This window comes from Canis lupus, chromosome 3, assembly GCF_048164855.1.
Source record: "Canis lupus baileyi chromosome 3, mCanLup2.hap1, whole genome shotgun sequence".
Classification (NCBI taxonomy): Eukaryota; Metazoa; Chordata; class Mammalia; order Carnivora; family Canidae; genus Canis; species Canis lupus.
Genome location: NC_132840.1, coordinates 61913599 through 61940478, shown reverse-complemented (window position 1 = coordinate 61940478; position 26880 = coordinate 61913599). Strand labels below are relative to the sequence as shown.

General features: G+C 36.5%; 1 long non-coding RNA gene across 4 annotated transcripts in view; it reads right to left on the bottom strand.

The window, feature by feature from the left end:
- The window catches only part of LOC140630871 (uncharacterized), a 56270-nt gene extending 29552 nt beyond the window's left edge, over positions 1-26718 (bottom strand). The window contains exons 1-4 of one of the 4 annotated variants that reach the window (XR_012028557.1): positions 26558-26716; positions 26244-26355; positions 13409-13507; positions 12526-12674 (exon numbers count right to left, since the gene is read on the bottom strand). This is a non-coding gene — a long non-coding RNA (uncharacterized lncRNA). Of the gene's footprint in view, positions 1-12525; positions 12675-13408; positions 13508-26243; positions 26356-26557 lie in introns of those variants that run through there. The other 3 variants (XR_012028560.1, XR_012028559.1, XR_012028558.1) reach the window with 3 other exon arrangements.
- Between the last annotated feature and the right edge of the window lie 162 nt (positions 26719-26880).

Below are 26880 nucleotides of genomic sequence, written 5' to 3'. Positions count from 1 at the left end.
TTTCTTGATCACTTTATTTTAAAGATACAGCTCTCGGGATCCCTGGGTGGCACAGGGGTTTGGTGCCTGCCTTTGGCCCAGGGCGCGATCCTGAAGACCCGGGATCGAATCCCACGTCGGGCTCCTGGTGCATGGAGCCTGCTTTCCCCTCTGCCTGTGTTTCTGCCTCTCTCTCTTTCTCTCTCTGTGACTATCATAAATAAATAAACATTTAAAAAATTTTTTTAAATAAAAAAAAAAAAGATACAGCTCTTTTTGAACAAAGACACCTCCCCTCCATGGTAAAACTGACAAAAGATTAGAAAATTTACATCTCAAGGATCAGGGAGGGAATTTACAATTTCAAGTCTTCTAAATTAAATGCTCAAAGGAAAGAGAGACTGGGGCCTGGAGTCAGAAAGAAGTCTGCTTAAAATTCAGTCAAGCCACGGGGAATGTCAAGTCTGTCTTGGTCAGATACCAAGTTCATTACGTGCAGTCCCAAGTCCTTAATTCTAAGCACTGAACTGATTTCTTTAAAGGCCATGTTTGCTCAAAATATTCATGGTAGGCTCAAGATCATATTGGCTATTGCCTCTATATTTTAGAAAATAAGAGAAGCCTCTAACAGAGCTTCCCAACAAACTGATTAATTACCATTGAATCTTAAAGTCTTACCATGCATCTATCTTCAAACAGATTTATACCAATGCAATTTCAAATCCTTACATCATGATTACTCTTGGCAGGGGGCAACTGGGTGAAAGGCACGTAGGATCTCTGTACATTTTCCCCCTCCTGTTTTATATCCCTTTATTCGGTGAGCCCTTGTTTAGAATCTGATGTGGGAACCTAGTGTCCAATAGCTTGGATGAGACTTCCGTGTGGTAGGTAAGGACAGAAATGAAATAACCACATTCATCAATGCCAAACAAGCAAAGGTCGGGTGAAGGGGCTTTGTCTGCTGCTACAGACTCAGGGAAAGATCTTGGGGACCTCAGTGCTCCTATCACCCCAGAATACAGTTGAAGAGTCATGGTCTGAACAGCTTGCACTTCTACCCATGGCCCAGAGCCACTTTGGTGTGTATGTGTGCAAGCATGCATAAGTCATAAAATTCACATAAAATGAAATTCATTCTTTTAACCATTTTTAAGTGTACAACTTGAAAGATTTCAGTATATCCATAGTGTTTGGCACCTTTCATCCGTACCTAATATCAGAATATTTTCCTCACCCTAAAAGGAAACTCTATGTCCATGAAAGAGTCACCCCCCCCAGCCATATAATTTCTCCATTTCTATGGAGTTCTTTATTCTACACATCTTCAAGGTTTATCCATGTTATAGTATGTATCAGTCCTTCTTTTTTTTTTTTTAATTTATTGAGCAAGAGACAGAGCACAAGCAGGGGGAGCTGCAGAGGCAGAGAGAGAAGCCAACTCCCCACTGAGCAGGGAGCCCCACATGGGGCTCAATTCCAGGACACCAAGATCACAACCTGAGACAAAAGTGGATGCTCAACCGACTGAGCCAACCAGACCCCTTCTTCTTCTTTTTTTTTTTTTTTAAATGACAAAATAATATTTCATTGTGTGGATATACCACTTTTGTCTGTCCATCAGTCAGATCATGGGCATCTGGGTTGCTTCCACTGTTTGCATATTATTAATAATGCTGTTATAAATATTCATGAACAGGTGTTTTGTTTAACATATGTTTTCAGATCTTTTCAGAATACTCAGGAGTGGAAAAGCTGGGTAATTCTACGTTCAACTTTTTGATTAGACTATTGCTTACTCCAACTATTATCCACTGCTCCAAGCAGTAGCAAGGAATACATATTCCTTTAAATGATTTCAACAAATATTACTGGGTCAGATAGGCTCCTTAGCCCTAGGAGGGTTCTGAGTTAGGCAAAATAGAGACAAGCCCTGTGGGCCAAGCCTTGGGGAGCTACCACAAGGGGCAGAGTAAGCAACCATAATTCTTTGAAGGTAAGGTCCATTCTACTCCCTCTGATATCACACACTTGTAACCAGAATGCAGACTAGTGTTTTCAAGACCACTAACAAATCAGGGATCAGAGGACTAAGTGAAAATGCTATGAAGTTCTCTTATTGATATTCAGCTGCTTTGTTCTTTTTTAATTAAGCATTCCTCTTGTTGCTGTAAGCTTTTGAGTAATATCCAGAATTTCAAGAAATTTAATTCTGATACTTTTTGCCAGTTGATTCACTGCTACTGTTAGTGAGACAGACTTTTGGAGTTTCCTACTATGCCATTTTCATTAATGTCTACTCTGTGTACACATTTTTGCAACTCCCTATGAATCGATAAGTATTTCAAAATAAAAGTAAAAATAAAACCCTATATTTTCCACATATATTTGATGAATTAAAAAATGAACAAAGGGTAATAAGAAATAAAATACTAATAGCTGAGAAATCAAGTCTTATTTGAAGTGTATTTATTTAACACATTCAAAATGGATTAAAAACCTAAATGTGAGACCTGCAAGCATAAAATCCTAGAAAACACAGGAAGTAACCTCTTTGACATTAGCTATAGAACCTTTTTTTCTAGATATGTCTTCTGAGGCAAAGGAAACAAAAGCAAAAATAAACTACTGGAACTACATCAAAATAAAAGGCTTCTGCACAGTAAAAGAAACAATCAACAAAACTAAAAGGCAGCCTACTGCATGGGAGAAGATATTTGTAAAGAAGTGTCTGATAAAGGGTTAATATCCAAATATAAAAATAATTTATAAAACACAACACCCAAAAAATAAATAATCCAATTATAAATGGGCAGGAAACAAGAATAGACATTTCTCCAAAGAAAATGACTAACACAGTTGAAAAGATGCTCAACATCAATCATTATCAGGGATATATATATATATATATATATATATATATATATACAGGATATCATATATATCAAGGATATATATATACACACAAGGATATAATATATATCAAAGATATATATATATATATACACAATATATCAGGGATATATATATACACACACACACACACACACACATATATATATATATATATACACATATATTACCTCACAGCTGTGAGAATGGCTAAAATCAACAACAAAAGAAACAACAGGTGTTGGTGAGACCAGAGAGAAAGGGGAACCCTTGTGCACTGTTGGTGGGAATGGAAACTGCCACTCTACAAAACAGTATGGAATTTTCTCAAAAACTTAAAAAAAAAAACTATCCAATATAGAGGTTTCTCAAAAAGTTAAAAATAGAACTATCCAACAATCTAGCAATCACACTACTGTGTATTTATCTAAAGAATACAAAAATATTAATTCAAAAGGGTACATGCTTCTCCAAGTTTATAGCACATTATCTACATTAGCCAAATTATGGAAAGAGCCTAGATGTCCATCAACCAATAAAAGGATAAAGAAGATGTGGTATTTATAGACAATGGAATATTATTCAGCCCTCAAAGGAATGAAATCTTGCCATTTGCAAAGACATGGAAGGAGCTAGAGAGTATGATGCTAAGGGAAATGTCAGTCATAGAAAGATAATTATCACATGATTTCACTCATATGTGAAATTTAAAAAACAACAAACGAGTAAAGGGGTGAAAAAAAAGAAACAAAGAGACAAACCAAGAAAACAGACTCTGAACTACAGAGAAGATACTGATGGTCACCAGAGGGGAGGTCATGAGGGGATAGGGGAAATACATGATGAGAATGAAGGAGGGCACCTATTGTGGTTAGCAACAGGATGTATGGAAGTGTTGATTCACTGTAGTGTACACCTGAAACAATATTACACTGTATGTTAACTAACTGGAATTTAAATAAAAACTTTAGGGATGCCTGGGTGGCTCAGCAGTTGAGCCTTTGGCTCGTGGGCATGGTCCCAGAGTCCTGGGATCGAGTCCCATATCAGGCTCCCTACATGGAGCCTACTTCTCCCTCTGCCTATGTCTCTGCTTCTCTCCCTGTGTCTCTCATGAATGAATAAATAAAATATTAAAAATAAATAAATAAAAACTTTAAAAATATAAAAAACAGTCAAAATGTTAAAATATATATATATAGTCCAATTTGTTAAAAAAATTGGTAGAGAATTTATGAGAACAAATACATTAATTATGTTAAATTATTGCTAATTTAATGTGGATTTCTACTCTTTCCCCAATATTATGAGACATTAAGTATCTGTTACTATCTTCGATGAAGCATTGCTATTGAACCATGGCCTCAATCCAGAAAGCAAAATATACGTATTTTTCCATCTCTGGAGATAAGAATAGAAAAGTAGGGCATATGCTTTTTAATGTGAAAACAGACAAGATAACTTGAATGCAGCAATTACCTCAGCTGCCAATCAGCATGTTTTTATTTTATTTCCTTTTGAAGCAGTGTTGTTTTCTATATTTGTATAAGAAATATTTAAATTGTAGTTTCTCTAAAGAGGCATTTATTTCAAGTGTATGGTAAGTGCTGATTCTGCAATTATTGCTAATTGGAGAATTTCCAACTCGCTTGCTGTGTTGAGAGCCTCATGATTTTGCCATATCCCTTTCTCCTTTATACTTCAAATTTGTGGAATGAAAAATATACCAAACTAAAATTACACTTTCAAATACATCATACTATAACTAAACTACTTTCTATGCCTTACAGATGGCACAAGCTCGAAAGTGACAAGTCCTGCATACCAATGACTCCTCTGTGCCAGTGAGTCAGAATCATGTAAAGGTAATTTGTGATACAAAATTTTACTCTATTCAAATAATAAAAAAATATTGTTTAATTTTCAGTATGAATCTACAACATATGTTTGAAAATGAAACCACAATACAATTTTTATTTATTTTTACTTTTAATAAATATGTATATATTTAAGGTGTACAACATGTTCTGTTATACATATAGTGAAATGATTACTACATTCAAGCAAATTAACATATTTATCTCATCACATAACTATCAGTTTTTGAATGTGTGGGGAGAGCACCTGAAATCTACTTTCTTAGCAAATTTTTGGTATAAATATAGTATATTTAACTATAGTCATCATAATCTACATTAGATCTCTAGAGTTATCCATCCTACATAGTTGCAACTTTTTACCTGTTAACCAACATCTCCCTACCCTTGCAACTACCATTCTTTTTTTTTTAAGATTTTATTTATTTAAAAAAAAGATTTTATTTATTTATTCATGAGAGACAGACAGAGAGGCAGAGACATAGGCAGAGGAGAAGCAGACTCCCTGTGGGGAGCCCGATGGGGGACTCAATCCCAGGACTCCGGGATCACAACCTGAGCCGAAGGCAGATGCTCAACCACTGAGCCACCCAGGTACCCCTTGAATTACCATTCTAATCTACACTTCCACATATACAACTTTCTCAGATTTCACATATAACTGAGACCATTCAATATTTTCTTTCTGTGTCTGGCTTATTTCACTTAGCATAATGTCTTCCAGTTTCATCCATGTTGTCATTAATGCAGAATCATTTTATTTTATTTTATTTTATTTTATTTTATTTTATTTATTTTATTTATTCATCTGAGAATGAGAGAGAGAGAGAGCAGAGAGAGAGCATGCACACAAGTGGGGAGGGGCACAGGAAGAGGAGAAAAGAATCCGGAGCAGACTCCAAACTGAGGACAGAGCCCCACTCTGGGCTCAATCCCACAATGGGAAGATCATGACCCAAGCCAAAGCCAAGAGTTGGACACTTAATCAGCTGAGCCACCCATGTACCCTATAAGGATGATCTTCCTTTTTAAGGCTGAAATATATATATATATATATATATATATATATATACACACACACACACACACTTAAAGTTTCTATATCAATTCATTCATTGACAGAAATTAGGTTATTTTCATATCTTGGCTCTTGTGAACACAGTTCCCAATGAACATGGGAATGCATATATCTCTTACAGATATTGACTTCATTTCCTTTGGGTATATACCAAGAAGACCAATTACTAAATCATGTGGTAGTTTTATTTTTAAAATTTTCGAGAAGTTCTATACTGTTTTCAATTATGGCTGTACCAGTTTGCATTCCCACCAACAGTGTACAAGCCTTGCATTCCACAGGCTCACCAGTCCTTACTATCTCTTGTCATTTTGATACTAGCCATTCTAACAAATGTGAGGTGATATGTCATTGTGATTGTGATTTGAATTTCCCTGATGATTAGTATTATTAAGTACCTTTTCATATAGCTGTCTTTCATGTGGATATCTTTGGGAAACTGTTGATTCAGTTCCTCTGCCCATTTTTAATTGACTTCTTTTTTTTTCTCTCTCTTTTTTGTTTTTTGTTTTTGTTTTTGTTTTTTCTTTGGCTATTGAGTTGAATGAGCTCTTTATATATTTTGGATACTAACCCCTTTAATTCATATGGAACCACAAAAGACTCTGAATAGAGTCTCAAGAAATCTTGAGAAAGAAGAACAATGCTGGAGGCTTCACATTTTCTGAGAAGAATATGTATTCTGTTGTTTGTTGGATGGCATATGTTATAAATGTCTATGAAATCCACCCGGTATAATGTGTAGTTTAAGTCCAATGTCCCCTTATTTATCTTTTGTATGGATGATCTAGTCATTGCTGAAAATGGTTTAGTGAAGTCTCTACTGTTATTATATTGCTATGTATTCCTCTCTTCAAGTCTGTTAATATTTGTTTTGTATGTTTGCATGCTTCTATGGTGGGTGCATGCATGTTTACAAATGTTACATCTTCTTGCTAAATTGGCACCTTTATCATTGTATACTGATCTCCTTTGTCTCTTATTACAGTCTTTACTTAAAGTCTCATATGTATACATATACATACAAATATCTTCCTTGTTTTCTTTTGGTTTCCATTTGCATGGAATATTTTTTTTATACATCCTGTCACTTCTAGTCTTAAGGCTCACTTAAGTATGAGTCCTTAAGGTGAAGTGAACCTTTTGTAGTCAATATATAGTTTACTCTTTTATAAAAATATTTATTTATTTATTTATTTATTTATTTATTTATTTATTTATTTATGAGAGAGGCGGGGGAGAGAGAGTGAGCGATTGAGGGGACAGATGGGGAGAGAGAAGAGAAGGAGAAGAATCCCAAGCATACTCCCCACTGAGTGTGGAGCTTGACTTGGAGCTCCAAATCATGAGCCTGAGATCATGATCAAGAGTTGGATGTTTAACCAACTGATCCACCCAGGTGTCTACTCATAACTCTTGTTTTTTAATCCATTCGACTACTACTCTACGGCTTCTGACTGGAGAATTTATTTCATTTACATTTAAAGTAATTATCAATAAATATGGCCTTACTATTGCTATTTTATTGTTTACTGGCTGTTTTGTCATTCCTTTGTTCCTTTCTTCTCTTACTATCTTCCTTTATGATTTGATGATTTTCCGTAGTGGTGTACTTAGATTTCTTTCCTCTTACCTTTTGTGTATCTACTCTAACTTTTCACTTGGTCATTACGATGAGACCTACACAAAACACCTTATTTTTATAGCAGTCTGTTCTGAACCAGTAACAATGTAAGTTCAAATGAATATTAAAGCTCTACATTTTTACTCTCCCCTTCAATGTTTTAGGTTTTTTTTTTCTTTTTTTTTAAATTTTTTATTTATTTATGATAGTCACACAGAGAGAGAGAGAGAGGCAGAGACACAGGCAGAGGGAGAAGCAGGCTCCATGCACCCGGAGCCCGACGTGGGATTCGATCCCGGGTCTCCAGGATCGCGTCCTGGGCCAAAGGCAGGCGCCAAACCGCTGCGCCACCCAGGGATCCCTGTTTTAGGTTTTGATGTCACAATTTACATCTCTTTGCCTTATGGATTAACAAACTATTATAGTTACTGTTATTTTTAATACTTTGCTTTCTGAACTCTTTATCAGGTAAGTCACTTATTGTTATTTCATTAAGATCTGTTTCTGGAGTGGAACGCCTGGGTGGCTCAGTGGTTGAGTGTCTGCCTTTGGCTCAGAGCATGATCCCAGAGTCCCAGGATGGAGTCCAACATCAGGCTCCCCGCAGGGAGCCTGCTTCTCCCTCTGCCTGTGTCTCTGCCTCTCTCTCTGTGTCTCCCATGAATAAATAAATAAAATCTTATAAAAAAAATGTTTCTGGAGTTTTCTTATCTTCTTTTTGAGGGGAACATCTTCTTTTTCTTCATTTTCCTTGATTCTCTGTGTTGGTTTCTATGCCTTAGGTGTTAACAGCCATCTCTCCCACTCTTGACAGACCAGTTTCATTCACCCTGGCCCAAGCTCTTGATTCATTTTCAAACCTTTGTGATTGCCCAAACTACCTTCTTTGTTCTTAGTGGCTCCTAGTAGTTGAGGGAATGCCAAGGCCTATCAGTGTTCCATTCCAGCAGGGAAAATCCTAGTTAGTAACTTGATTCAAGTTAATTAGAAGCCATATACTCAGGCGGTGGCTTTTAAAGTATGCAAACAGGCTTCTTCCAAGGAAAAACTGGAAGACAGACACTTTTTTTGTCAGTTCCCTCTGTGCTGAGCTCTGGGAGATAGTGGAGATAGCTGGTTAAGAACTCTCTTGGTCTGCTATAGTCCTGTGGGATCAGAGAATGGAAGCTTTGCTGTCAATCCAGAGGTGCTTCCCCTGGGTGGCGACCACAAAAGCTGGAGCACCAGACATGTGCACAAACTCTTTCAAGGGATATTCTAGCCACATGGAGGAAACCAGAGGAAGAACAAGGGGACTGCACTCATAAGCCTCTCAGGTGTCTGGAGAGGATCATGTTCATCTTGACCTTTAGGCAGCAGCTTTTAAATTATGGAAATAGGCCTCTTCCAAACCGAGATTGGGAGATTAGTTTCTGTCAGTTCTGTTCATGCTGAGCCCTGGGAAGAACTGTTAACTTGGCTTACTATAGTCTTGTCATTCTCATGGATGCAAGTTCCATTGCTTTTTAAGCTATCCTTTTTTGAGGGCTATCCTTCAGGGGGAAGTGTTAAAAGGTAGGTGCTAGATATTAGGTCTAAATCTTCTGCTCCTTAGGTTGCAGCTGGGAATTGTGAGGTCCCTCTGGATGGTATGTCACTGTGCCAGGGGTGAAGTTTATGGCAAGAGAGCATCTTTCCTAACCAGTTCAGTGTGGATGGTGTGAGTATTTTCTATTGTTGTCTGCTTGATGTGTAGGAGTTGCTTGTTTCATTTCTGGTTTCTTCCAGAAGAAATTCCTCTGTGCCTAGTGTAGATTCAGTAGGTCTGGATCCTCTGAATGAGGTGAGTTCATGATCCTCCCATGTAGCCATTTTAAACTAGAACCTCTTGTTGTTGTTGTCGCTGTTGTTTTTCATATTTTATTTCTTTCTATATCTCCAGTGTTTCATATCTAATAGGCACTCAATATCTGTTTGTTTAATGAATGAGGTACGAGGGAGGGAAGAGCTAATTGTGTGCATTTTGATTTCTAAAAGACTATCAGATAAAGGTCTAATTTCTCTTTCGTTTTATATGATGAGATTTCAGCCCCTCCACCCCACCCCCTGGCCAAAAAAAAAAAAAAAAAAAGAGAAGGCTGGTCAGTAATAAGGGGAAACATACTCCTATATTCATAAATAAGAACAAAAAGAATCAGAGAGGATGAATGCAATGTGACTTGTTTTGGACACAATGGAAAGCCATAAGAGTTTCTGAACATAAAGTGGTATCCTGCATTTTTCCGTGTCTTCTACTTAGACTCACATGGTCCTACTATAATTCTTAACATATGCATCCTGTATTAAAGGCAGCTTTCCTCTTCTGTGGATATCTTCTGACTGTGGTTGCATTTATTTCAACTTAAAAATCTAAAATCCCTGAACAACAGTACCATTCAATAGCTTTTTGCTATTGACATTTCTTACTTTTTTCAAGATTTTGCATTTCTAAAGCTTCTGCAGTCTGACTCCTTTAACAACTATTTCTCAGAAAATACTCTTGCCAGGGTCATCAATTATTTCTAAACTCAAAGTAAAAATTTTTAATTACTTGATTTCGCTCTAGCAAATGTCATGGCTGATTTCTAACCTCCTATACTCTTTGGATTCTACGGCATTTCTCTCTTGCTTTTCTTGAAAGCAGGCTCTTCTTTTATAGCTGATATTATTTTTGATATTCTCATTTTTTTTCATTTCTAGTTCTTGTTTTACATGTTTTACCTAGAAAATCATATTTACTTCTAAGGATTCAATGGTCATATATATAGACATGGCCCTAAAATCTATATTTCCTGAGCTCTAGATCCATAAATTCAACCCTTCATTCAATCTCTCCAGTGGATATGTTTCAAAAACAACTGTTCAGGGGCACCTGGCTGGCTTGGTCAGAAAAGCATGTGACCTTTGATCTGAGTCATGAGTTTGAGCCTCATGTATGGGGTAGAGATTACTTAAATAAATAAAACTTTAAAAAATTAAACAAAAACATGAAATTCCAATATGATGTCATCCTATCCCTGCATAACTAACATGCTCTACATCTTAATTTCTCTGTTGAGGTTAATGGTACCAGTTACAAAACCAGAAAGAAGGCACCCTCCTTGTCTTCTTCCTGTCTCTCCATCCACATCAATTCAATCTAAATCCTATGTCTCTCAAAGCCACCCATTATTTCCATTTCCCTTGCCAAAGTTTTCATTAAGACCAATATTATCTCTCATATGGATAATTTTTTCATAACTCCTTACTGGACTCCTTGCTTCTATGATATTTTTACATGTATTTCCTATCCACAAGACCTAAACAAGTACACTATTCAAGGGAATGCATATTCCCATCCAATTATGATTCACACACAATATTATATCAATCAAGGAATCACTACAGAAAAGCAAGTGTGAGGATGAGCATGGTATTGATCATGGAAGCTACCATTTAGAAATGGTATATATATTGGTATATATACCATATATACCAATATATATAAATGGTATATATTGCCATTATATATACCAATATAAATGGTATATATTGCATATACTGCAATACACAAAGGCCAGTCTGAAGAATGATGATAGGTCCTTTTGAAGGTTTAGCAGAGGTGCCACTTTGGATATCATGCTCTCTAAAAAATGTCACACCAATCTCCGGGATGCAAGATATACCACCAAATCAATACTATTTATGGTGCAATGTGCCCAGTAGATAAAATACAGGAGTCCTGGAACTACAGGTGGAAGTAAAAAGTGGCTCCATTCCCTGATGCTCTTAATAGCTCAGTAAGTAGAGTTTGTGCTCCTTTGTCTTACAACACAGAGACCTGCTTCTAGAAGCCTCCAAAGGGCATATATTTCTCTCAGAGCACCCATTTATAGTTTAGCTATGACTACTGCCTCATCATTTTGGGCTTCTTGTGCCAAGAGATGAACAGACAAGGAATCGAGTCAACTTCCAGGTATGAGCAAATGACCCTGATCTTCCCAAGATAGGGTTGAATCTATACATTGAGAGTGGGGGACACAGCAAGCACACTTGGCATCCAGGTGCTCACTGGGGGCATGTCATGGTACTCCCCTCCTTAACTGAGATGATACAGAGAAATATAGTAACCAGAAACTTAGAAAGATATTGGTTGAACTGGATCTTGGCTCACTTAGTGATGTGGGTCTGGGCTATGTCAGCAGATAATACTCCAAAACTAGCTGAAGCTAGCTGAGTGTGAAGGAAAAATAGAAAGGAGAGAAGGCAGAGATGATAAATTTCAAGTGTAGCCCTGGGAGCAGCTGCTGCAGCTGGAGCTATCTTTCCTCCCAGTCTATCTAAGTTTCCTTACAAAAAACCCCACATCATTTGAAATCCTGAAGGAGCTGTTCCTAGAAGGGATAAATGTATTTTTATAAAGCAAGTGTATCTGAAAGGCTTAATGGGATGCTCTTTTATGCACCTCGGATCCCCCTCCATGACTAAAGCACTCTCCCCCAAATGCAAAGAATGCTGGTTGCCGAGGACTCCCCTCTAAGCCTATCCCCAAGAATTAACCTATGTTGTCTTCATCAAACCAAGTGCATGTCTTTTCCCTGGTGGAGGCCACATTTATTTGCTAATTGGAGTCAAGTACAAAGGTACAAGCCCATTATACTACATATCCCTAAAGTTTTATTCCAGCTCAGGTATGTGTCCCATGAGACTGGCTGAGAGGCCTCAAGTGAAAATGCATTGCACTTCACCTCCCTAAGTCCAGTCCTGTTTTCTTCATTTTTACAAATCTTGTTTCAGGAGAATATTCACTGGCAAACTTCCTCCATGTCAATCTTCATATGAGAATATGTCTTCCAGATGCTTCAGCATATGTGAGGCTAAAAGTATATATATACTATAAGGTAGCAAGCATATCATTAATGAAAAAAATGAGCCACAAAATATTTTTTGTAGTAACATGGAGAATGCTTGGATTTTAAGTATTTTGCTGTACATAAGGGAGATAAAACATAATGTAACTTTAGGAAAGATCACCCAGTACCTTTTTTTTAATTTTATTTATTTATTCATGAGAGATATAGATGGAGAAGCAGAGACACAGGCACAGGGAGAAGCAGGCTCCCTGTGGAGAGTTGGATGCAGGACTCAATCCCAGGACTCGGGGATCATGCCTTGAGCCAAAGGCAGATGCTCAACCACTGAGCCACCCAGGCATCCTCGTCCAGTACTTTTCATAGTGAGAGTGAAAAGCAAAGACAAGAACAAAACAAATCCCAGATGAACCAACATAGATTGACTAAAACCCACAGGGCCAAGAATGACCACTTTAAAGGCAGATTCTATGGGAATAGTAGAGATGAATATGAGAAGATTGACTCATAAATTTAAGTAGGCAGCATTATCTTTTTTTTTTTTCTTTAATTTCAGCCATTTCACAAATTACTCTTTGGAACATAGTATCTGCATATGTCACACTTTAAAAGACTTTAAAGTCTTTAAACTATATTGTAAACTTACTGCAGTGAAGATTAAAAATCCAAGATCCAAGATATTTCAAATCAGATGGGACTAGACACTCAGTTAACATAAATATTTTAATAATTCCAAATTTAAAGACACCTTAAATCATTAATATTTAGTATCCATCATCTAAGTCAAAGGAATTGGCCAATAGGATTTTTGGAGGGGAGAAGTGCTGGTTTCTAACAGCAGATCCATTAAAGCTAGTAAATTGCTTTATGAATATGGAAAAATGATTTTTGAGTTTTTTTTTTAATTTTTTTATTTATTTATGATAGTCACACAGAGAGAGAGAGAGAGAGAGAAGCAGGCTCCATGCACCGGGAGCCTGACGTGGGATTCGATCCTGGATCTCCAGGATCGCGCCCTGGGCCAAAGGCAGACGCCAAACCGCTGCGCCACCCAGGGATCCCAGATTTTTGAGTTTATTATTTTCCTTACCTTCTTCCATTCCTTCCATTCTAGCAAGGAGGCAGACATCTTGTTCCATATATGCTTAAGAAGTTAGTAGCAGGATTTCTTGGATTTATTTTCCAAAATCTGGAGAAAATGTATGAAGGAAGAGGGATATGTAATATTCAAATACTATTACTGGAAGTAGGAGAAAAGAGATGAAGGTCTGGGGACCCGTGAGCTGCAGAGGGTTTGAGTTGCAGGCTCTAAGACAATCACCAAGGAATCAGCAGTGTGGTGTGCCAGGACTCCTGGTTGCAGGCCTGGGACTCCCAGCCTCATCAGAGAGCCTTGTGTCTCCACATACTAGAAGTAGAACAGTGCCAGCTTGGATGTTTCTAAATGGACCAGGACAATGGGATTCCTAGCAACAATCAGTGTCAACAGAGACTAATCGCAAAACAAGCTAAACAACTTGGCTCCAAGTAAGACCTCCAAGTTAAGCAGACCTCAAAAGCTGGGAAAGGGAGTACAATCCAAAGAGTATGAACTACAGTTGAATTCCCATCCAATTCTGGGGGCTGTGCTCAGAGTAGAAATTAAGGAAGTTCACAGAAAAAGAAAAAAGTGGAAATACATGTTCACCTGGGTTCATAGAACAAGACTCACATCTGCTGCAGGCACATGAAAATAACTGAGTAATGAGTGATGCATTCCCATTTCTAAACCAAAGAGATTAAATATTAAAGTCACTTTTAAATTTCATGTTTTATATTTCAAACTGCATTTTATAGCATTTTTATAGGATTCACACAATGGAAACTCTTCTCAAAATGAAAGAAATTCCTCTAGTTACATCAATTACAAGTACTATTCAATGCATATATTCCCACTCTGTGATGGCACTTATTTTCTGCAGCTGAGCTTTAAGTTAATTAAATATGAAGCCCCAGTCCCTATTCATAAAATCTGCTCTCTTACATATAAATTATTTTCCCAGATAAGATCTTAATGCATAAAATGTCATTCTTGATCTTGAACTAAAAATGTAGAGATGACTTTATCTGTTTAAATTAAAAGCAGAAAAAAAAAATAAATAAATAAATAAATAAATTAAAAGCAGAATAACTGCAAATGAAAAAAAAAATCTTCTTTCCCGCTTAGGTTGATATAATGCTTTATTTAGGATTATTACTTAGATGTAACATGCTGATATGATGCTTAGTGAAGCCTTGGATCTTAAATGCTGAGTTTTCAATTTCTTTAATTTTTTTTATTTCTTGAAATAATAAAACCACCAATCCTCAAAGAAAAAATGTTTATGTGTTACATCATTCATATGATAGTGAAGTTCTAACACTGTCAACTGATTATAACATAGTCTAGTATCGCTAGGTTAGGCCGATATTCCTAAGTAATTCTGATGGTCCTTTTGAAGAGTTAGCTTCATATTGTTTTTATCTTATTTTATTTTATTTTATTTTATTTTATTTTATTTTATTTGAGCAGGGTGGAGGGAGGGGCAGAGGAAAAGAGAATTTCAAGCAGACTTCCTGCTGGGCTCAGAAGCCAAGTTGGGGTTTGATCTCAGGTCCTGAGATCATGACCTGAGCTGAAATCAAGAGTCGGACACTTAACCAACTGAGCCAGCAGGTGCCCCTTCATATCGTTTTTTGAAAGGAAAAAAAGAAGGAAGGAAGGAAGGAAGGAAGGAAGGAAGGAAGGAAGGAAGGAAGGAAAGAAAGAAAGAAAGAAAGAAAGAAAGAAAGAAAGAAAGAAAGAAAGAAAGAAAGAAAAGAAAGAAGAAAGAAAGAAAAGAAAGAAAGAAAGAAAGAAAAAGAAAGAAAAGGAAGAAAGAAAGAAAGAAGAAAGAAAGAGAAAGAAAGAAAGAAAGAAAGAAAGAAAGAAAGAAAGAAAGAAAGAAAGAAGAAAGATAAGCTTTTTGTATATAAATAGGTCAGTGGGACCTCTTTGAAATCAACTCAGAATTCAATTCTAAAGCAGGGTAGTGTCTGCGTTCAGTTCAGAGTAACCCGTTCATTTGTCTGGAGTTCTCTTTCACTTGTAGACTTTCTTAAGCAAACATTCTGTCTTTCTGTTACAAGTCACTGACTCCTCATTTCCTGAACAGAGACCACTGACCAAGGTGGTGTCTGCTTATACACTAATGCTTGCTAGCTTTCAGCCAGGTCAGATTTTGAGGCATCCTGTTCTCTCTGCCATTTTAAGAGAGATCCGAAATTGCCTGAACTTGCTGAATATTTCAGCTCCATAGAGTTTTTCTTTAACAATAGCCAATTTTTCTGGATAAGGACAGAAAGCATGAATCTTTGAAATTGAAGAGATGACATGCATACTTTAATAGTGTTTTGGTAAAACACTCTAACTCATTTTCATTGTGTCTACGTGACAGGCTTACCTTGAAAAGAAGTTCACAGACTTACATTTTGCTCTGCTTGTCCACTAAAATTTAATAAAATCTTGGAATAAAGTTGGTTTTTCTTTTCTTTAAAGACAAATCCATATCTAAAGCAGTGATCCCTAATGAAGGCATTACCTCATATCTAACCAGATTTCCTTTGAGGTAGTTTGTCCATTTTTTTTTTTTTGGTCTAGTTCATACTTATTCTATTGTGATCTGACCCCCAAATCCCATCATCAAACAAGAAGTGACTTCCCTCCCCTACATGCTCAAATCTTCCATACAGACTTCTCAGAGTGATTTCTTGTCTTTGTTTATATGCTTTTCTCACTAAACTTGGAATTGCAGAAAGAAGAAAAGAAATCATTTTCTATTTATTTTTGTTTTCATGGTCTCCATCATATTTTTGTTGAATCAGTGGTTTAAATAATACTTATTTTATGCTAGCATATACAATGGCCACTTAGTTCTGTAGCTTTGGACTACGTATTTATATTAAAGCTCAGCTTCCTCATTGTAAATGAAGACAATAATTCCTCCTTAGCATACCTCAAAGAATTTGAGGGTTAACTGAAATGAAACAAGGGGAGATGCCTTGTAAATTGTAAAATACTATATAAATGTGAGTAATATAAGAAATTAATCGTCATGCGAACAGATCCAAATTACCTATCTTGCTATTTATTTTTCTTTGCCAGAGTATATTTTTTCCACTAAAGCACTAAAATTAAAAACAAAAACTTTGAGATCTACTAAAACATGGCTTAAAAATTTTGGTTAGAGGGCACCTGGGTGACTCAGTGGTTGAGCATCTGCCTTTGGCTCAAATCATGATCCCAGGGTCCTAGGATGGAATCTCACACCAGGCTCCCCACAGGGACCGTGCTTTTCCTCTGCCTGTGTCTCTGTCTCTCTTTGTGTGTCTCTCATGAATAGATAAATAAAATCTTTTAAAAAATTAGGTTAGAGACTTAAAAGTAGGGAGATGGATTTTGATCCTACTTATATTAAATCTTGTCCACTTAGAGGAACATATAGAAAGATGTTCAAAAAGTGTCAGTGTGTTTTCAGGTGGGTTTTGCATTAATTTTTAAACATTTTATGGATTATGTATTTTTGATAGGGCCTGTTTATAATTTTTATAGTTACAGAATAAGGGTCAAAAGACAAAATGTCAGGAAAAGATTGTCTCCCTTTACGGCTTTCCTTTTTCATATTCATTCCTCAGAACTCTGCCCTGTACTTAATGAAAATACACTTGGAGAGATACCAGTGATCACTCAGTTGCCAAGTGCAATACTCTTCAACTCCTTCAACTTACAAGACAGCCCTGGAGCTGTGTGGATACTCCCTCATTCCCCAAACCTTTTCCTCCCTTGATCTCAGGAACATCTTATTCTGCATGTCCTTTTGCTTCTCTGAATAATCATTCAATTGCCCTCTTTTCAGCTGACTTTTCTTCTGGTCTTTTAAAAAATATAATTTTCAGTAAAGGATAAGATTATGACTTTAAAGCCCATATAAAAATGAACATATTTTAAAGATCTACTAATTTAGTGAGGGATTCAAACAAATGTTATAACTGGTTCAAAAAATAATTTAAAAACGGGCACATTTATAGATCAAGAGTATGGAAATAGATATGTAAATGGTGGCAGGACTGGTTTTTCCACAGGGTAGAAGTGAAGATAATTAAACCTCTACCAGACAAGACATAATTTGCATGTATATCAGTGACCCACAATTTACAAAGAGTTGTAAAATAGACCAAAGTCAATGAAAGGTTAGAAATTAATAATTCCTAGAAGTCTGTGCTATATGTAGACAGTTCACAGCATTTTGTGAAACTTATTCTATTGAAAGTTATTGAAACTTACTTTTTTTATACCTCCTCCTATTAATATCCTATTAATATCATTGTTTTTCTATACCCTGATTCTTTCTTTTCCCATTCTACACATTCCTTCTGCTTCCATACTAAATTTAGGTATATGGACAAAGAGCACGGGTGGTTTTTTTTTTTTTCCTCCATAAGCATGTAGGTACTTGTTTAGTGATCACTTAACGACTTATGTTAATTTTAATCATAATAAATCCCAGTTGATCATGGTGCATGATCTTTTTAATGTATTGTTGAACTTGATTGGCTGATAATACATTAAGAATTCTCGCATCTATACTCAGGAGGGATACTAGCCTGAAGTTCTCGTTTCTTGTCGTTTCCTTGCCTGGCTTTGGTAACATTGGCCTTGTGAAGTAAGTTTGAAACTACTCCCTCCTCTACTTTTTGGTACAGTCTAAGAAAGATTAGAATTCTTCTTTAAGTGTTTGGTAAAATTCACCAGTGAAACCTTCTGGTTCTCGACTTATTTTCATTACGAGGATTTTGACTACTGACTCAATCTCTCTCCTCTGTCCTGTTCAGATTTTTTATTTCTTCCTGATTTCAAACTTCAGTATGTTTCTAAGAATTTATCCACTTATAGGTTGTTCAACTTATTGGCATAAAATTATTCATAGTAACCTCTAATTATCCTTCGTATTTCTGCAGTGTCAGTTTTAGCATCTCTTCCATTTATACTGTTATTTGTTGGAGGCCTCTCTCCTTCTTGATGATTCCAGTTAAAGATTGGTGCATTTTGCTTATCTTCTCCAAAAGCCAACTCTTAGTTTCATTGATCATTGATACTGTTTTTTTAGTCTCCAGTTCATTTATTCTCATTCTGATCTTTGTTATTTCCTTCCTTCTAGTAACTGTGAGCTTAATTTAGTCTTCTCTTTCTTGTTCCTTGAGGCATAAAGTTAGATTGCTTACCTGAGATCTTTGTTTCTTTTTAATGTACTTATGACTATGAATTTCCATCTTAGATATGCTTTTGACATATCTCATAGTTTTTGATCTGCTGTATTTCCATTTTCATTTGTCTCAAGATATTTTTTAATTGATTTTTTGAGTTCCTCTTTGACTCACTGGTTGTTCAGAAGCACATTGTTTAATCTCCACAATATTTGTGAATTTTCCGGTTTTCTTCTTGTAATTAATTTCCAGTTTCATATGATTGGGGTCAGGAAAGATATATGATATGATTTCAATCTCCTTAAATTTAATAAGACTTATTTAATGGCCTAATATGTGATCTATCCTGGAGAATGTCCTATGTGCTCAAGAAGAATGTGCATACTACTGCTATTTATTGGGATGTTCTGTATATGTCTCTTAGGTCATCTGGTCTAACAGAGCCTAATTCCAGTGTTTCTGTATTCATTTTCTGCCTCGATAATCTATGCATTGTTGAAAGTGGGATATCAAAATTCCCTATTATTACTCTATTGCTATCTATGTTTTCCTTTCATGTGTGTTAATATTTCCTTTATGTATTTAAGTGCTCTTATGTTGGGCCAAAAGTATTTACAAATATTATATTCTCTTGATAAATTGACTTTTTTATCACTAGATGATGGATTTTTTCACCTCTTGTTACAATCTTTGGTATAAAATCCATTTTGTCAAAGGATATTTATTGCAGAGATGCAAGAATGGTTTAACAGCCCCACATCAATCAGTATGATATACTATATTAACAGAATGAAGGATAAAAATCATAAGATCACTTCAACAAATGCAGAAAAAAACTTTAAAAATATTTAACATACTCTTATTATAAAAAGTCTCAACAAACTGGGTATAAAAGGAATGTATCTCTACATAGTAAAAGCCAGAGATGACAAACCCACAGCTAACATCATACTCAATAATAAAAAGCTGAAAACTTTGCTTTTTTTTATAATAAATTTATTTTTTATTGGTGTTCAATTTGCCAACATACAGAATAACACCCAGTGCTCATCCTGTCAAGTGCCTCCCTCAGTGCCCGTCACCCATTCACTCCCACCCCCCGCCCTCCTCCCCTTCTACCACCCCTAGTTCATTTCCTAGAGTTAGGAGTCTTTATGTTCTGTCTCCCTTTCTGATATTTCCCACTTATTTTTCCTCCTTTCCCCTTTATTCCCTTTCACTATTATTTATATTCCCCAAATGAATGAGACCATATAATGTTTGTCCTTCTCCGATTGACTTATTTCACTCAGCATAATACCCTCCAGTTCCATCCATGTCGAAGCAAATGGTGGGTATTTGTTGTTTCTAATGGCTGAGGAATATTCCATTGTATACATAAACCACATCTTCTTTATCCATTCATCTTTCGATGGACACTGAGGCTCCTTCCACAGTTTGGCTATTGTGGACATTGCTGCTAGAAACATCCGGGTGCAGGTGTCTCAGCGTTTCATTGCATCTGAATCTTTGGGGTAAATCCCCAATAGTGCAATTGCTGGGTCATAGGGCAGGTCTATTTTTAACTCTTTGAGGAACCTCCACACAGTTTTCCAGAGTGGCTGCACCAGTTCACATTCCCACCAACAGTGCAAGAGGGTTCCCCTTTCTCCACATCCTTTCCAACATTTGTGGCTTTGGCTTCCTGCCTTGTTAATTTTCCCCATTCTCACTGGTGTGAGGTGGTATCTCATTGTGGTTTTGATTTGTATTTCCCTGATGGCAAGTGATGCAGAGCATTTTCTCATGTGCATGTTGGCCATGTCTATGTCTTCCTCTAAAACTTTGCTTTTAAGATCAGGGATAAGATAAGGATACCTACTATTGCCATTTTGATACCAAATAATACTGAAAGTCCTAATTAACTAGGCAAGAAATTAAAAAAAAAAAAAAAGAAAGAAAGAAAGGCATTTGAATTGGAAAGGAAGAAGTAAACTTGCCTCTTTTTGCAGAAAAATGATATTAGATATTTTTAAAAAGAACCTGAAGATGCCACCAAAGGCTTATTAGAACTAGTAAACAAATTTGGTAAAGTTACAGGATACAAATCTCTACAAAAGTCAGTTGTCTTTCTATACACCAATGACAAACTATCAGAAAGAGAAATAAAGAAAATAATCCCTTTAAAATCACATCAAAAGGAATAAAATATAAAGGAATAAATTTAACCTATGGGATAAAAGACCTGTATGCTAGAAACTAGAAGACAATGATAAAAGAAAGTGAAGAATACACAAATAAATGAAATAGTATCTTGTGTTCATGGATTGCAAGAATTAATATTATCAAAATGTCCATTCTACTCAAAGCAATCTATAGATTCAATTCAATCTCTATTAAGGTTCCAATGGCAGTTTTTACAGATGTAGAAAATAACAATCATAAAATTTACATGGAACCACAAAACTCCCTGAATAGCCAAAGCCATCTTCTTTAGAAAGAAGAACAAAGCTTAAGGCATCATACTTCCTGATTTCAAACTACACTGTAAAGCAATAATAACAAAACAGTGTGATATTGGCATGAGAATAGACACATAGATCAATAGATCAGAAGAGAGAACCCAGAAATAAATGCATGAATATATGCTCAATTAATTTACCACAAAGGATCCAAGAATATACAATGGGAGAAAGGATAGTCTCTGATAAACGCTTTTGGAAAATTAAATAGCCACGTTAAGAATCATGAAAGCGGACTCCTATCTTTTCCATACACAAAAATCAACCAAAATGGATCAAAGAATTGACTGTAAGACCTGAAACTAAAACTTCTAGAAGAAAACAGAAGGGGTAAACTTTTTGACACTGGTCTAGTAAATATTTTTTTTTTTTAGATTTGACCCCAAAATCAAATGCAACTAAAGCCAAATTAAAGTGGGACTATTTCAAACTATAAAAGTTTCTGCACAGCAAAGGAAACCATTAACAAAGTGAAAAGGCAACCTATAGAATGGGAGAAAACACTTGCAAATCATAAATCTATACGACATCAATGTCCTAAATATATAATGATATCACACCCCTCACAGCAAAAAACAAAACAAAACAAAACAAAAAAACCTATGAATAATCTGATTAAAAATGGGCAAATGATCTGAATAGACATTTTTCCAAAATAAAGACACACAAATGGCTCACCAGTACATGAAAAAAGGACTTGACATCACTAATCATCAGGAAAATGCAAATCAAAGCCACAATGAGTTATCACCTTACACCCGTTAAGATGTCTGTTAGCAAAATACAAGAGATGAATGATGCTGGTAGGAATATAGGAAAAAGAGAACCTGCACTGTTGGTGAGAATGTTAAATGATATAGCCATAATGGAAAACAGTCTGGAGTGTCCTCAAATAATTAAAAATGGGACTTCCTCATGATCTAGCAGTATCAGGTTTGGGTATATATCCCAAGCAAATAAAACCATTATTTCAAAGAGATATATGTATTCCCATATTCATTGCAGCATTATTTAAAATAGCCAAGGTATGGAAATAACCTAAATATCTACCTACAGATAAAAGGATAAAAAAAGGATAAAGAAAATGTGGCATATATTATATAGAATATTATTTAGCCTTAAAAAGAGAAGAACATACTATCATATGAATGGAATAACCCGGAGAACAAAATGCTATGTGAAAAAGCCAGACAGGGAAAAAAAGACAAATACTATAGTATATCACTTAAGTGTGGAACAAAAGAAGAAGAAAAAGAAGAAGACGGAGCAGGAGGAGGAGGAGGAGGAAGAGGAGGAGAAAGAGAAGGAGAAAGAATAGGTCAGGAGGAGGAGGAGGAGGAGGAGAAGAAGAAGAAGAAGAAGAAGAAGAAGAAGAAGAAGAAGAAGAAGAAGGAGGAGGAGGAGGAGGAGGAGAGGAATTAGATAAATTGAATTCATAGACACAGAGAATAGAAATATGGTTATGAATGCCTAAGGTATGGGGGAAATAGGGAAAGATTGGTGCAGGGCACAAACTTTCATTTGTAAGATTTATAAGGTCTGATAATCTAATGTAAAACATAGTCACTAGAGTTATTAGCACTGTATTGTATACTTGAAATTTGCTAACAAAGTAGAAGTTAAATGTTCTCAACATAAAGAAAAAAAGATAAAAATACCAAGTGATGGGTGATTAATTCTATTTTTTCATAGTGTGTATGTGTATACATTGTACACTTTATTTTTTTAAGATTTTATTTATTTATTCATGAGAGACACAGAGAAAGAGAGAGAGGGGCAGAGACACAGGAAGAAGGAGAAGCAGGCTCCATGCAAGCCTGATGTGGGACTCCATCCTGGGTCTCCAGGATCACGTCCTGGGCCAAAGGCAGGCACTAAACCGCTGAGCCACACCCAGGGATCCCACATTCTACACTTTAAATATCTTACAATTTTATCAATTATACCTCAGTAAAGAAATTTAAACACCTAATAGAAATTAGCACTACTGAACTATATCCTTTAAAATGATTAAGGTAGGTGCACCAGGGGGTTCAGATGGTTGGTTAAGTGGCTGCCGTCTGTTCAGGTCATGATCCTGAGGACTTGGGATGGAGCCCCATATCAGGCTCCTTGCCCAATGGAGAGCCTGCTTCTCCCTCTGTCGCTCCGTCTCATTTGTTTTTTCTCTTTCTTTTTCTCTCTCTCTCGTGTGCGCATGTGCGTGAGCCCAAATAAATAAAATCTCTAAAAAAATAAATGAAGTTATTAAGATGGTAAAAAAAATAGATCTATGGAGTAAAGCATTTAAAAATTTTAAGTTACCATAAGACTTTACATTTGTATGGCATTTTCTGCATTTTGAAACCCTATGACATCCCTTATCTCAATTAATGTTTGTGTAAACCCGCAACCCCATAAGAATGCATTATTTTGCATTAAGGGAACCTGTTTTACAGGTGACTATGTGTGCTCAGGAGATTGACTCACCTAATGTATTAGTGACTGGAATATTGAGGTCTAAAAGTCTGATCTTATTTCTCTTTGTGTATTTTGTTTTCTAATATTTCAGGAAGAGAAAGTTAAGTGGAATTGGGCTTTCCAGATTATTCTAATGTGGTTGGCAGCTCTGACTGAGAGCTACTTTTCATAAAGTCTTGAGAATTGAGAGCTCCTGTGGAGTGAGCTATTTCCTAACAATCTGAAATTCATACTAGGCTTTTGCAGCATTGCACAGAGACCTAGAAAGACACACTGTCACTCACAAGAAAGAAAACTTTGTGGTTGTCTCACTGGGAAACATTCACTTTATGTCATAGCCAATGCCTGCTCTATCATCTCATTTAAATCTCTACAAGGACATCAGTATTTCCTGTTTTCAAGAGTCTATGCCCTTGCACTTGAGGAAGAGAAAAGAAACAACCTTATTTTGCATCTGCGATTTATAACAATGCAATGTAGTTTTATTTGTGTTTTTTTTTAAGAAGTATGTGTGTGGGTCTGCCTTTCCTATCTGTATTCTTCAAGGCAGCACAAAGCTATATGCATATGAAAACGATACTGCTTATGAATCATCTATATTCTTAATCACTTCTGTTAATGCATTTGTGTACAGATGGTAGTCATTAGCCCTACATATGATTTATATAAACAGTATTTAAACAAGAAAAATCAATACCAGAAAAAGAAACCTTTCTACATGTGTAATGAAAAAAAAACAAAAAAACAAGAAAACAAAACCCAGTAATCTTCCATTTGGTGTCCCATCTCTCCTGATATCTCTCTACAAGATACGTATGCTTTCCTTCATCATTTCAACTGTTTAACATATTACATATTAATCTTGAAAATTCCATTACCATCCTTTATTACAAATTAAAGGGATCTTTCAAATACTACTTGAATATACATGAGTAAGAGACATGACCTTTGTCCAGCTGCTATTAGCGTGCTACATACACATTTTGTTTTATTTTTTGGCAGTATAAAAATACACTATATTCAATATTAAAACAATCATAAGTCTCCCCTTTTCCACTTTGTAGGCATGTAAAGCCATACTCTCTTTTTTTTCTACAACAGTGGTATCAAAATGTGACATCTTTTCTCTGAGAAGACATGGGAGCCAAAAATAGCGTGAACACAGTTTAGAAAAATACCATGCCACAGAAAGCCTCTCGTTCTAGCATCCAAACTATATAACAGGATGCTGCCTGTTTACCTCAGGCCAAAATTGTCATTTGCACCAAACTGGGCCTCCACATTTCCTCCGGCTAGTAGTCTATCATACATGTACTAGGGGCTTCTCTGAGCACTAGTGTTCATATTTACTCTACACTGAATTGGATTTTTGCCATCTATTAGGGGATTAGATGCACTACATCTCCTTACTTTTGTCTTTGTTGCCCATTCTAATCTGAACTGAAATAACTCAGCACTGGCATGTGTGGAGTTCACTTTGCAATTAGATACAAATATTGATATGAGAAATTTAATGCCAGGTCACAAATTAATAAATTCAAAGGAATTCAAGGTCAATAAGAGATTCATATCTACATTAACTGCATTGTCCTTTGGAACTAAAGCAGCTTCACATTTATTTTTGCTGCTAAAACTGTACCTATAGGCTTGCTGATCACACGGTGGCTGGAGAAAGTTGGACGAGGCAGCATGCACTTGGCAAAGTGGAGCCTTCCAGGCCCTCACCCTCAACTTCCTTTAGCAGACACGCTCAGGGTAAGTACTGGGGATGACACACAGCAGCCAGGCCATGGCTAAGACCAGAATTCCCATTCCAGACTCTCTTCTTCAAAAGGAAAGGGTTTAATTGAGTCCAAATGAAGACCATTTCTTCAAGTGTAAAATGTGAATTCAAATTCAAAGAACTTGCTCACCTTTAGAGTCTGTTTTTATGATTATCTCCAGAATGATTAAAAGTAAATTGTGGTGGATTATAATTAATCAATAGCCATCTACAACTCTTAATCGTCCTCTTTAACAGGGCTGAGTGACTCGTGCAAAGGCATTTGTTTTCCAGGAGAAGGAAGAGTGGAAGAATTTGAAAACTCCTCCGTCTCCCCACCAGGTATAGTTTCTCAAACCTGACTTATAAACCGAGATACAGGATGAGATTTCACGTGGGGCTAATTAAGGTCTTTGGTAGGACATGGGCTAACTACTATTTCTGAGATTTTATTTTATTTTATTTTTTAAAATATTTTATTTATTTATTCATGAGAGACACAGAGAGAGAGAAAGAGAGAGGCAGAGACAGATGGAGAAGCAGGCTCCATGCAGGGAGGCCGACGTGGGACTCGATCCCTGATCTCCAGGATCAGGGCTGAAGGTGGCGCTAAACCGCTGAGCCACCCAGGCTGCCCTATTCCTGAGATTTTAATAAAGTAAGAGACCTACCTAAATGCTGGACTTATTGACATTTAAAAACCAAATGACTAGAAGGTGATTTTTCCTGGGGAGGTAAACGCTACTATTGAATGAATGTGGATACAGACAGGCCCCTGTTCTAAATGTTCTATTGGGATTAACTCATTGATCTCCAAAACAATCTAGTAAGATGGATGCTATTATTGGTCTCATTTTTCATATGTTAGAAGTGTGGCCCAGAAAGGTAAATTCCCCAAAATTTCATAATGAGGGAGCCGGGCATTACCTACAGGTTCATACCTTGAGTGGAACCCTAGCATCTCAAAGGCAGCCTGATGTCCTTTCTAGGGCCCAGCATCTGGTGGAAAGTGCAGATCACTTCAGTGAATGCAGTTTTATTCCTCGCTGCTGCCTGTAGTATAGAACAGAAAGAAACTTGCCTGGAGGCTTTCTTCCAGAGACAGTAGAAGTTTCTCACCCGTAAAGAGTCACTTGTAAACTACTGGCTGTGAGGATGAGAAAACATGAATTTTAGCTTCTGCCACGAACCATAAAGGATAATCCAAGAGCCAAAGTTGTGAGAAAAATGACCTTGAGCATCAGCAGTAACCAACCTTTATCTTCATTCTGGAACGTGTCAAGCTGTTTGTCTAATTGTCCTTCACACTTTCTACTACTTTCCTCCTCCTCAGTGGGAGCTCAACTGTCTGTGTTCTCTGGAGGGAAAAATCAAACTGTAAGAGCAGCCAGGACAGCAGCCCCCAGACCTGCCCATGGACTTCCTGGAAGCGCTGACTCATTTAGAGTGCACTCCCAGACACGCAGCAGGGTCACCGCTTCACGGGTCCTGGCAGCAGCTGACTTCCTCCTCTTTTTTTTAATTTCTTTTTTGACTTCCTCTTCTTAACTCATCTCAAGTGCCCACCATCTGAATCAT